Here is a 13,978-nt window from a genome sequence, read left to right as displayed (position 1 = left end):
TCATTGATTACCTAATGTAATTTCACTCACTCATCAAATAAATGGAGGTTATAGTCTCCTTGATGATGCTTGGAAACTCCTTTTATGGTCTTCTATAGTATTATAAACTACAACTTGGAATCTCATGCAAGAGTTCCATGCACCACGCATCCTCAAATGGATGAGGTTTTGCCTTATACATTCCTTTTCCATATGTGATTCTTTATAGCAAAAGAATCTTGAACTATATTACATTTTTATTTGAACAAAGTTATCATATAACACTTACATTTCCTACTATAGGTAAATCAATCAAGTTGAAAGAACAATTGATGTGGAGCAAAGTGATCATATAACACTTGCCTATCCTAGTGTTAAACAAATCAAGTTGAAAGAACAATTGGTTCTAGCTCCAAAAACTACAACTCACAACCATACGAAGTGACCATATATAGCATACACTAGGTTAGTTTGTTTTATGGATACTTACACACCACTCAAGGATTCCTCCACTTTTTGGGTAGAGGTTGAAACCATATTCCGCGAGTTCAATAAAAGATTGAATTCGGTCAATATATAGTACTCTTTGTCATATGCATGGTCACAATATAATTCTGATAAATGCTTTCCACTTGGCTATTAATGTGCATGCTTGCCACTTCGAGATAGTGCATACTATTACACAATATATTGTGATAAAAATGGTGTAGTGTCAGAATTGTTGAAAACTGAGGCTGTCAGTATACGGAAAGTGAACAACATTGAAGGTGTTGAAGAGCAACAAGTATGATGTAGACAAGATTAACAAGATGAATAGAAGATTAATGCAAAGACAACTTGAACACAAACAAGATCAACGATTGAGTGAAGGAGATACAAAGATAGGCACAACAAAGATAACTGTATTATTCAAAGAATGACAACAACCCCCCAAACTAGGTTATAAGTTCAGTTTATATATGAACCGAACTAGGGCAATTGCCCTTTATTATATTTTTATAGAATTGTCCTAAACCTAGTTTGTCTAGGTAGGACAATGTGAATACATCCATTATGCATGCGTATTTGACACTCCCCTGTAATGGGCATATACAACGAAAGAATCTGTAATATGAAACAAAATGATACAGATTATACAAAAGGATGTTTTGACAAATCGGTTAGTGGCCGAATCGTCAATGGTTGAAAGCAGAAGCCAGATCGGCTGTGCCAATTGCCGAAGGCCAAATTTTGAGAGTGTCGGAGCCGATTGTCTGAAACCGTCCTTGTGTCCAACTCAATTAGACTAGTATCTTCTTACACCCATCTGGTGCTGAAGTGTCCGGAATCAGTCAGCCGGAAGACATTTGATCCCCCCATCTACTACATTGCCACCTGTAGGAATTTTCTCAAGGCCAAGCTTTCCTGAAGTGACGCAGTCCCGAATGAAGTGATAACGAATGCCAATATGCTTTGAGGCGTTGTTGTGAACCAGATATTTCGACAACGCGACAACACTCTGACTATCGTTGTAGACAACTGAAGTTGATTTGGAGTTAGCTTGTCGAAATGTGCATGCTAGCCGATCGAGCCATAAAGCCTCGTTGGCCACATCGGATGTGGCTACACTCCTGAAGTTTCGACTTCCATGAAATCGCTCTATTGCCAATTTGAAACAATATCCGGTTGTTGACTTTCGACTGTCTAGATAGTCGACAAAGTTTGAGTCAATGTAGCCGACAATGCCTAAGTTGCTCTTCGGGCTGAAGAGGATGCCATAGTCGTTTGTGCCCACCAGATACCTGATCACATGCTTAACTGCGTTCTAATGCGATCAACTAGGGTTATGCAAAAATATTTTGATGGATCCTACAACATGAGCAATGTCTAGTCGTGTCATGACCATCACGTACATTAGGGAGCCGACAACCGGTGCGCAAGGTACCAACTTTATAATTTCCCCCTTCGGATTAGATGTTGAACAGTCTCGCTGAGATAGCCGAAGGCTAATGGGGAGCGGGGTCCAAGCCGATTTGGCTGATTGCATGTTGAAGCGTTCCAAGAAATGTTGAATGTAGTCGGCTTGAGACAAGAATAGTTGTCGTCGATTCTGGAGCCAACTTATCTTTATACCCAAGATATGTATTGCCAGACCTAGGTCCTTCAATGCAAACTTCAATCGCAGTTGCTGAACGAGATCGACAAGAACTCCGACATTCTGGCCGGAGAGAAGCATGTTGTCCACATAGAGGATGAGGAAGATGGGTGACCCATCTCGAGTCGTTTTCGAGAAAAGGCACTGGTTCTCATCACTCTTGAAGAAGCAGACTGATTGTATGAAGTCGTCGAACTTCTTATACCATTGTCTTGGGGCCAGTTTTAGACCATAGAGATTGTTCTTGAGTCAATAGACTAGATGTTCTTGGCTAATAATAACAAAGCCTTTTGGTTATTCCATATAGATCTCCTCCTCTAAGTCACCATGGAGGAATGTCGTTTTTACATCTAGCTGAATTAGCTCCAAGTCGTCAGCTGCCACTACACCGAGCAAAAAGCAAAGTGTCATCATTTTCACCACTAGTGAAATAACTTCGTCAAAGTCAACGCCATATTCTTGCCGGAAACCCTTCCCGACTAATTTGGCCTTGTACTTGGGACTTGCCGAATCTAATGTCTCTTTAAGTCGATAGACCCATTTACACAGAAGAACATGTCTATTTTTCGGCAATTCAACTAGGTCCCAACTTTGATTTTGCCTGTTGGGGTTCATCTCTAATTCCATTGCCAGATGCTATGTGGTAGAATTGGCACATGTTGATGCTTCTTCATATGACATTGGCTTGCTGGCGTCCGTGAAGAAATTTCCTGGAGAATATCTCTTCGGAGGCTGCGACAGTCTCTCAAATCTACGTGGTATGATTGGTCTAGCCAAATCGGGTAACGAAGTCGAAACATTCGATTGTGCCGAATCGGGATGATCTGAATTAGTGTTGGAGGATTTAGCTAATCGTGAAGCCGACCTCGTGTTTTGGGTTGGTCCATCAAAAAGATCCGACACGTCTGAAAAGACAACTCTTCAGACTTCGATTTGCCTTTTGTCTGTCTTATGCATGACCGGCTTGTTGAAAACTACGTCCGAACTTCGGACGATCTGTCTGTTTTCAAGGTCCTAGAGTTGGTAGCTGAAGTTGTCATTGTTGGAGTTTGAGACCGTCAGTATGGAAACAAGAACAACATCTATGCTAAGAAGATCACCAAGTTAACAAGTTAAAGCAAGATCAAGGAGACAGTGTGAGAAAGAGAGACAAGGAGGCACACAATGTAACAATCTTATTCCCAAAAGTTACAATACAAGAAATGGCACTATCAACCTCTAATGTTAGGTTACAAGTGTCAGTTTAAATACCAACTGAGTTAGGGCAACTGTCCTTTCCACTATTTACAAAAATAGCCTCAAACCTAGTATGTTCAAATGGGACAATGTGAATACGTCCAATATTTTCTAGATTTGACACTCCCCCCTAATGGGCGTATACAACAAAAATCTATAATCAAGAAAATAGACCAAAAATACAAATTTATACAAAGGGTTTTCAAACAAGTTGGGTTTTGTCCGAACTGTCAACATCTAGGAACAAACGATCGGGTCGACCGAGGTCGGAAGAGCTGAAACCAAATCAACTAGTCCAAAAAGGGAATTCCAATTGGAGAGTATGAAGTCGAGTCGGCTATGCCGATTGCCGATTGCCCGAAATGATCCCGTTTGTCCAACTCAATCAGACTGATTCTTTGTTACGCCCATCTGGTGTTGAAGGGATCAGAATAGATCCGTTGGGAGACACTTGGTCATCCCACCTGCAACATTATCGGCTGTAGGTATCTTCTCAAGGCCGATTTTCCATGAAATGATGTAGTACCGAATGAAGTGATACCTCATGTCTATATTCTTTGAGTTGTTGTGATGGACCGGATTTTGTGACAAAGCGATTGCACCTTGATTATCACTGTAGACAACTGGAGCTGAATCAAAGTCGGCTTGTTGAAATGTGCATGCTAGCCAACCGAGCCATAGAGCTTCCTTTGCTGTGTCGAAGGTGGCTATGTATTCGGCTTAAGTGGTTGAGGTCGCCGTGCACTCCTGGAGTTTCGACTTCCAAGAGATTGCTCCATTGCCGAACTTAAAGTAGTATCCATTTGTCGACTTTCACATGTTCACAAAACTGGCAAAGTCCAAGTCAGTATAGTTGACTATGCTTGAAGTATTGTTCAGGCCAAATAGGATGCCATAATCTTTTATGCCCACTAGATATATGAACACATGCTTGACTGAGTTCCAATGCGCTCAGCCAAGATTGTGTTAAAGCCTTACCATTACACTAACATATCATGAGTGTTACAAAAGTAGATATCTCACATAGAAAGATTATTTCACGCATATTTTTTTCTAGGAAAAAGCTTTAGTTAGAAGAAAAATGCATGATAGAAAAAAAAGTTACACATGCACATCTAGTGTGCATGAACACTATAGTCAATAAAAAACGCATAAGGTTAGAAAAAACATGATAACTTTTAGAAAAAAAAATATGTTAGAGAAAGCATATAGTCTATATAGATAGAGAATGCATGGAGTCCATAGTTAGAGAGATTGCTAAGACTCTCTCATCACTATATAAGGATGGGGAGCACAATGTAATAAGGAGGGTGGTGAATAAATAAATAAATTATGGGGTGAGATTAATATAATACTCGTGGGATTCACGAGGTTTTTGATTTTTCTTTTTCCAATCTATTCCAAAGTATAATTAGGGTTAAATATTAATAAAACTAAAAAACTATATTTGTGGGATTCAAGAAATTCTATCTTTCTTTCTTATAATCTATTTATATTCTTATTAGCCTTAAAATTCTTCCTCCTAGTCCAAAACCCCGGTGGTTCCCACCCGACTCATGCAACGATCCGGCGCCGAAAGGCACGACAATGCGCCTGTTCCACATGTTCGTCGACACTATTGGAAATCGGACCCATTGATCCACAATAAGATATGCTAAAACGTTGTCATGAGGATTTTCAGCTACAGTGAGAAACCCTAGTGGGAAGAATAAAATGGGAATGTGCAACATTGCACATGTACTTAATAAATTTGTAAATGGGAATAAGAAAAACAATGTATAAGGAAAGGGTAAAATGTAAGGTGCTAAAAGTGCACTACAAAGTTCGTGAAGTACAAATGTGATGTGCACTTAGGTGCACATGTACATTTAGACAAAGGGGAGTGCATGGGAGTAAGGGTGTAATAAGTAGGGGGCATAGTGGTGTGTGTGTGAAAATGAGAGGAGAGGGAGTTAAGGCCCCATCAATCTCTTCTCCTAAAATCAAGGCAAATATTCTTCTTCGAAAAGAGAGGAACATTAGGCCTATCCTTTTGTAATAAGCCTCACCTTTTTCCACTATAAAAGGGGGTGAGGGGGTCGCCATTTTGTCGTTTGAGGTAGACCCTTATGGCTTTAGTTCTTCTTTGTCTTATCCCTATTTTCGTTTTAGGGTTTTGGTTTTAGGTTCCCCTCCATATCGTTTCCATTTCTCTTGATTAGGGTTTAGGTCTTCTTATTCTTCTCCCTACCCAGTTAGGTTTGTTTCTAGTTGTGCTTGAGTCTGGCCTACGTGGCCGCGGTTGTAATCATATTGTGGCTTTCGTGCCCTATAATGGAATTAGCTTGATGAACCTTGTCTCAATCTAACTCTTTATCTTGTTAATCTTCGCACATTGTTCTTCTCATTTTGTGCTCGGAAGCTCGTAAGGTTAAGCTCCCATCCCCCCTCTTTTAGTCCCTAGTCCAAGACCCCCGTGGTCCCGCCAAAGCTAACATGCACTCGTGGATTTCCACGACCACGTACAAACGAAATGCAAAACAACAAAGTAGACAATGATGCACACGGTTTTACCCAGAACCCTAAACTGGGAAAATCACGGGGAACAGAGATCCACTATACAAGAGAATACAGAAAACAATTACAAATCTTCTCTGATGATCTCAGAGGATAACCCGTTCGGGGTTCTTAGCAAGTTCACTGAACTTTGCGACCGCTCTCTCGTTCACACTACTCTCAATTCTTTGTCATGGTCTACTACAGAGGCTCACACAACAACATTCTATTCTATAACTTTTCTGTTCTGTTCTACTCTAACTCGTATGTTTGCCCTAAGTCTATTTATCCTTATACACAATATAGGCTATTTACAAATATGTCTAGTATTATTATTATTTGTTAATAACACTAACAATCGATAATTAGCCGATTGATCGATTGGTCGATTCAACTAGTGGATGCTAGTGTCGACTGTCTAGTCGGCCTGACTAGTCGGTCATGTCTTCGACTTGGATCATTTGCAGTCAACTCTTCATGTCGACTCTCCCTGAGTCGACTCACCACGACATCGATTGTCGGCTCTTGGCCCGACCAATCAATTACTCCTTGTCTTCGACTGTCGGCTCTTGGCCCAACCAATCGACTACTCCATGTCTTCGACTGTAGGCTGTCGGTCCGACCAGTCCGCTCCTCCTATAGGAGGGAATTGTTCCTAACAAACTCTCCCTTCACTCCTATGGGTGAAGTCAGTTAGCCCTATCCTCTGTCGATAGATTCTAAGCCTGTCCATTTCTAGGTTCTTCGTCAACATGTCAAATCCATTGTCATTAGTATGGATCTTCACGAGAGTAAACTCTCCCTCCTACACTTTCCCCTGCAACCAATGGTATCTCCTCTGTATATGTTTGGTTTGGGAGTGGTACACAACATTCTTGGCTAGATGTATGGCACTTTGGTTGTCACAATGAAGCAAGACCTCCTTTTGCTTCATTCCCAACTCACTGAGAAAGCTTCTAATCCACATAAGCTCTTTTCCGGTCTCTACCGCTGCCATATACTTTGCCTTGGTGGTCGACAAGACCATAGACTTCTATAGTCGTGACTGCCACGACACTGCTCCCCCTGCATAGGTCATCACGTACCCTGAAGTGGATCGACTTGAGTCAACATCCCCCATGTCCGAATCGGTAAACCCTTCGAGCATAGGTTTTTTGACACCATACCTTAGGCATACCCTCAAGGTGTTTTTCAAGTACTTGAGTATCCATTTGACGACTGCCCAGTGTTCTCGTCCAAGATTACTCATATATCGGCTTACTGCCCCCACAATAAATGCTATGTTTGGTCTTGTGCAGACCATAACATACATTAAACTGCCAATAGTCAAGGCATATGGTACTTTTCTCATCTTGGCCTTTTCTTTCTCCCCTCTCTAGCATTGCTTTGTATTCATCTGGCAATTTGTCGGCAACACAGAGCTGTCTGACTTCGCTTTTGACATGTTGAATCTCTCTAAGATCTTTGTCACATACTTCTCTTGTGACAACCATAACACTTTCTTAGCTCTGTCCTGAACTGTGTGCATCCCTAAGATCTGCTTACTCGGTACAAGATCTTTCATGGCAAATGACTAGCCTAATGCTTTCTTCAAAATCACGATCCCCTTCATGTCTTGTCCAACTATCAACATGTCATCCACATATAATAAGAGAATTAAGAAGTCGCCTTCATCATACCTTTTGACGAACACATACTGATCTGCTTGTGTTTTTAGGAACCTATGTTCCACCATGAAGGACTCTCTCGAACTTCTTGTACCATTGGCGTGGAGCTTGTTTCAAACCATACAAGCTTTTCTTCAGTCCAAACACCAGGTTCTCTTTTCCTTTCTCCTCAAAGCCTTTGGGTTGGTGCATGTAGATTTCGTCATCCAACTCCCTGTGCAAGAATGTTATTTTGATATCTAACTGTTTGATCTCCAAGTCCATACTAGTAGCTATGCTCAAGACAATTCGGATTGATGTCATCTTCACGACTGGTGCAAATATTTCATCAATGTCGACACCCTTTTTCTGCTGAAAACCCTTCACCACAATGCGGGCTTTATATTTGGGTGTGTCGTCGACTTCTCCAACCTTCACCTTGTAGACCCATTTATTTCTAAGTGCTCTCTTACCTTTCGGTAATTCAACCAGGTCGTAGGTGTAATTCTCATGCAAGGGGCCCATCTCATCTTGCATTCCTGCTCAACCATTTCTCTTTGTGCTCGTCGCCAATGGCTTCATAATAGCACTCAGGCTCACCTTCATCAGTCAAGAGGGCGTATTGACTGGCATTTGTTGTTGGTGCTCTCCTTTCTTTGAGTGGGTATCTCCTTTCACTCGTCGTCAGCTCCGGTTCGGATGTCTCTACTGACTCTTCTCTCGGCTCGGGTTCATATGTGTTGATCGGACGTTGAGGGTTAGCCGATGTGATGTCAATCTTGTCGTACAAGAGCAAACGGAAAAGAAAATCGCAAATCCGGGAAGTAAGCACCAGGCTTCTTGTCAAAGAAAGAGGAGAAACTAAAATAGCTTATATTGATAAATCAAGATGATTACAAAAGTATAGCTTGTCTGTGTCATTACAATAGTATTTCACCTCTATTGTTATTCAAGATGATTACCATAGTATTTCTTGCCTTTTTGAGTACAATAGTATTTCTCGTCTACTCTTATCCCCCCCCTAATAAGATTACTCACCCCCCTTTTATACATGAGGAATGTGGGTGCATGAGTGCCAAGTGTCACCCATGCATGAGAAAAGTGGATGCATGAGTGCCAAGTGTCACCCATGGATGAGAAAAGTAGGTGCTTGAGTGGCAAGTGTTACCCATGTATTAGGAAGGTGGATGCATGAGTGCCAAGTGTCACCCATGCATAAGAGGCACCTACATTAGTGGATAATAGCTTTAATAGCTAAAATACTTGATAAAAATGTTCTTTGAATAAGTATTTAGCTTAGAAAGTGTGCAATAACTTTAATAGCTAAACTAGCTAATACTGATAATAACAAAGTGTGTTGATAATAGGTATTTACCTTTAAAAGTGGGTAATAGCTTTAATAATTAAAATAGCTAAAATACCTGATAGTAATAACCTGGGGGCTCCACTATATATAAAGAGGTTGTATCACGTGCGTTCACGACATCTTTTATAAACCCCTTATACATATATTTTTTACTATTTTAGATACCCTTCTGTAAAAAAACAACTAATAAAAATATCCCTTAGTGCCAATATATCTTTTGACAACAACTCATTTTAAATGCCCTTAAATAGAACACATGTATGTTTTATACATGTGTGTATGTATGTATTATATTGTATAGCATATGTTATATATTTGATGTATGGGTTGTGTGTATGTATGTATTGTATTGTATTCCATGTTTATTTATATATGTATTATATTGTATGTGTTGTATATCTTAGTTGTGTGGCATGTGTGTATGTATATATTGTTATGTGTATGTGTGTGGTGGCTCGCGTCTATTTGCACCTAAATCATAAATATCCTTTTACTAATAAAGACTCAAGAGTTCATTATTTGGTTTGATAGCTATTCTCTATTTAAACTCTATAAAATTTCATCAACAATCATGATTAATACTCCATCACTACAAGAAGTTCCTTCAAATGCTCAATAATTTCTCATATCACAACATTATTTAACGAGGAAGAGATTAATATATGACTGATTCAATATGTGAAGCTTATCAAGCAATATATGTGGTACATGGGTCAAGCCATATTTGACATACATATCAATCACACAATTGGCAATACAACATCTCTTTCTAGTACACCTTTTCCTTAGATTATATAGTTCGCAACAAACAAACACATGCAAAACCAACTTGTTATAATAAGGAAACACCTAAGGTTCAAATAATGTTTCAAACAAACAATAATTCAATAGACGAGAGGAAAGCAATGGAAATAGTTCTATATTACAACACACACGATTATTTATTTATCAATCTCCTCCCTTTACAATAAGTAGAATTTAGGACCTTGTATTCTCGTATGATGTAGCACCAAGAAAGATGAACACAATTTCATGTGATGATAAAAATCTACAAACACAATCACTGAAGAGTGAAGTGGGTGTGATTTGATGAATAGACACCCACTTGCCTCACAATGTAACATCTACTCCAATCGAGCTTGGTAGGGTCCTTCCCAAATAAAGCACCGCTGCCATGAGCTCCCCATGAGGCTTCTCAAGACCAAAGCGCTGAAGATCGGAGGAAGAATTAGCAGATCCCTCGAGGCAACCTCCATCCTCAAAAGTAGGGTGTTGCTTGGCACTCCAAGAGTCATTGTCGCTTCTGCAGATGGAGGTGAAGACGACCATAGATACAACTAAACCTTGTCTCTCTCTATCTCGTTCCTTCTGTGAGAAAAAGGAAAAGAAGCAACTACAAAGAAGAATCTCTCTCTCTCTCTCTCTCTCTCTCTCAGGCAGATTCTCACAAACAACTCATTTCAAAAATAGCTGAGAAATACACAGTTTGAATTGGGCACTTCTCAATGCAATCACAAATACTTAAAGAGTGGTCTAAACAGATAAAAAAAGACCTTCTACTTATGTAGCAACACCCATTTTCTTCCCTTTCTTCCTTTGAATCTTCTGTTGGTAGCACTCCAACTCTTTGCCCTCAAGAATATAGCCATCGGCTCTACCACATTGTCCAGGCTGAGAAGAAATGCAAGCAAGCAAACGGCCACTCGCAAATTGATCCTCAAGATGTGGATCTAGTTTTCGATCCTTGACACTCTCAGAAATTTTGTAGGCTACATGGTTGCTTTGCTTCCCCTTTTCTCCCTCACCAGGTGTCTCTCCTTCCTCAGATTCCTTCTTGCTGGCTCCTCTAGCCTCCTTAGGAGCCTTCTTCTTCTTCCTAATTTCAACACCATAGTGCTGACTATACCAATGTCTGAAGGGGGCAGCATCAATCTGGACAATTGCAGACTTGACGAGTGTCTGCGTCCGCACAAGCTCATTGTTCGAAGCATTGTAGTCGACATCAAGGATGTGTGCCTTCCATGTCATAGCCTAAGGATGATTATGCACGACTTTGTTTGTATCAAGGGCACCCAATTGGCACGAGATGAAGGACCAAAGAGAGGATTCTCGTTGAGAGGTTGGAATGAGAAATGATGAAGAAACTTGGTGACACACTTGCCATCTACGGTGTTCTTGGGGCAATTGTTGATATACATGGTGAGCAGAAATATGATCACATTCACGATGATAATGAGGGGAATGAGAAGGGATATCTCCTCTCCTTCGTCTCTTCCGGGAAATGCAGGGGCACACCAGAGTCTTGAACAAGGTATACATCTTTCTGACTCGTGAGCGATCTGTGGGTCATGGCTACTTTCTTCTCAAGATCTTCTCCTTCGTCTCTTTCGGGAAATGCAGGGGCACACCAGAGTCTTGAACAAGGTATACATCTTTCTGACTCGTGAGCGATCTGTGGGTCATGGCTACTTTCTTCTCAAGATCTTCTCCCATGCCGCTCAAGGGAATCCAATTCAAAGAGAAGCTCTCTCTCTCTCTCTGTTTGCTAGAGAGATTGGCAAAGAGCATGGGTAGGCTATGGGGTGCCTTAGAGCTCACTCTGCACCCAAAATAGAGTATCATCCATGGCTGGCAGAACCTCTCTCTCTCTCTCTCTCCCTTCCTTCCTCCCCCCCCCCCCACTTTTTGCTAAAACACATTGCAACGATTTTAAAAACATGTGTATGTTAAAAAACCTGCAATTTAACTAGCAATATGCTCGTCAAATATATGAAATGGACTGTTAACTCTTCTGCCATCGGAGGAAAACGAAGGATGAAGAGAATGTTGCGCAGATCACTGTAGACGAAGAGGAAGAGATGGCTGACACGGTACACCAGGGGAACTCTCACGCAGCGCCCCCGACAACTCCTCCACGGTCGGCCTTCATTGTCGTCTTCACACCGGAAGAAGAAGAGATATTGAAAAGAGAGGTAAGTCGTCTACATTCCTACTCAATAGTGTGTAGGATTATAGGTTTAAGGCCAAATAGAGGAGATTTGAGAGATCTCCTACAAGCGGCTTTCCAACATAGGATCGGAAAAATCGTCGATGTGCAATTTCTTGGACATGCTTTCTATCATTTAGAATTGGATACCGCTGAATCCGTTGTGGTAATGTTGAATGCAAATACGATTAACATTCGAAATGCAATAGCTTGTTTTATGCCGTGGAAACCGGGCTTTGATCCCGTCGAAATGTTGAATTCGGGGCATCGTTTGACCCCGATTTCCGTGGTTTTCCCAAGAATCCCTAAGGAATACATGGCTGTACTCCCATCAATTGCAGCAAGAATCGGCACGATTCTTCCTCCTCGAGAGGAGACAATAGGAATGAAATTAACGGGATACCCATCAATTCGAATACTAGTTTCCTCAATAGAAAATTTACCTACTCAGGTACTTTTACCATCGCTTACCGGGAACTCGACATTCATGCAAAAATTGGAGTATATAGGTATGCCTGGACAATGCTTTTATTGTAAACAGCAAGGCCATGTTTTGAAAGATTGCCCAAAAAAGAAGAACGGGGTTAGACCCCAGAATGGTACAAATAACGTGTATACAGACGTTAACCATGTTAATCTGGATAAGCAGCAACAATCTCATTTAGGTGGAGGAAGAGGAAAGGGGAAAAATGTTCAGCCATCCAAGGATGAAAAAGGGAAAAATATCCAAACATTCGAGGATGAGATATGGAAACCAATTGAAAAACGGCACTCAATACCCAATAAATGCATTGAATCTAAGGGTGCTCACGTAAGTATAGGCCGTTATGATGCCATACAGGAACTAGATAACTCTTTGTCTCAAAATGATGTTCAGATATGCCAAATTAGTAATGTTTTTGAACAATCTACTCCTAATAGAGAAGGGACTGAATCAGTTAATAATCTTGTTATGGCCACTCAGAGCAAAACAATGGAATCAAGTAAACAACATTTGAACTTGAGTAATGTATCGTGAAACCTTCACAGATCTACAAAACGTTCGTCTAGCTTGAGAGGGTTAAATGCGAACTTCATTCGCACAATCCCGATAAATTCTCAAGTAGAAAGTACTAGTGATTTTGCAATCAATCGATGGAATGCCACATATGGGTTTGAGTTTTTGAAATTTTTGGGAGACATAGTTGATAATGGCAGTGCATCAATACGTGTTCATGTTCTTTTCAAGACTATGCAATCTTTTGTAGGATTTTCTTTCCCTTTTTGTGGATATGCTAAACAAACATGGGTGGCAGCGGATGTTAGATTGGTTATTAGACAACAAACACTACACTTCGCAAAATATGTTAATTGTGACAATTTTGGGGAAGTATTATTAAGGGGACTAGAGGCAGCAACTATACAACTCTTGCCAGTGTCTGATGTGATGGGGCGAAGGCAAGTGGTGGTATCCTTAGATGCTGAGATCCTTCCAAATTGTGGATATACCTATATCCATGAAGATGGACTATCGGAAGGTCAAATATTGGCTAAAGCTCATCATCATTATAGAATGGTACGCGATACGATACCTTTACAATCGAAAAGTGGTGAACAAGATGGTAGTGAGGCCAATCTTGAGCCGTTAGCGAAAAACATGAAAATGGCATCACAGCAACCTAAGTTCCCTTAAATGCGAGTGATGTCATGGAATGTTCAGGGGTTAGGGGGCCCCTTATATAGACGATACAAGTATCGTCTCCGTCAAGAAATTAACAAATGCATAGTGGGTGGATCCCTCGACTTTCTTTTAATACAAGAACATCATTTAAATACTTTTAGAATTTCTCGGTATGGTTCTATTTTATCTGGAAATTGGGACATGTTTTGGTCCCCCGCGATAGGCAACACGGAAGTCCGTGGTGGGGTTTGTATGGCTATTTCTCAGAGGTGGATTCCATCCATTATACAAAAACAAGTGATCATTCCTGGAAGGGCTCAATATGTTATTATGCAAGAGGGGGAGATTATATGGGGACTCTTGAATATATATGCTCCTAATACTGCTTCTGCTAGGCAACAATTTTGGAAAGAATTATTAGAGCATCTGCCTCCCC

The 13,978-nt window shown here is 40.7% G+C and overlaps 1 pseudogene; it reads right to left on the bottom strand.

Annotated features, from left to right (window-relative positions):
• Positions 1-10,337: 10,337 nt before the first annotated feature.
• LOC147867490 (small ribosomal subunit protein eS8 pseudogene) lies at positions 10,338-10,924 on the bottom strand (annotated as a pseudogene).
• Between the last annotated feature and the right edge of the window lie 3,054 nt (positions 10,925-13,978).

The sequence above is a fragment of the Azolla caroliniana genome, unplaced genomic scaffold (genome assembly GCF_043228905.1).
Source record: "Azolla caroliniana isolate FFs.n. ecotype wild unplaced genomic scaffold, voAzoCaro1.0.p SCAF_2, whole genome shotgun sequence".
NCBI lineage: Eukaryota > Viridiplantae > Streptophyta > Polypodiopsida > Salviniales > Salviniaceae > Azolla > Azolla caroliniana.
Note: the sequence above shows the minus strand (reverse complement) of the source record. Positions and strands in the feature narration are given on the sequence as shown.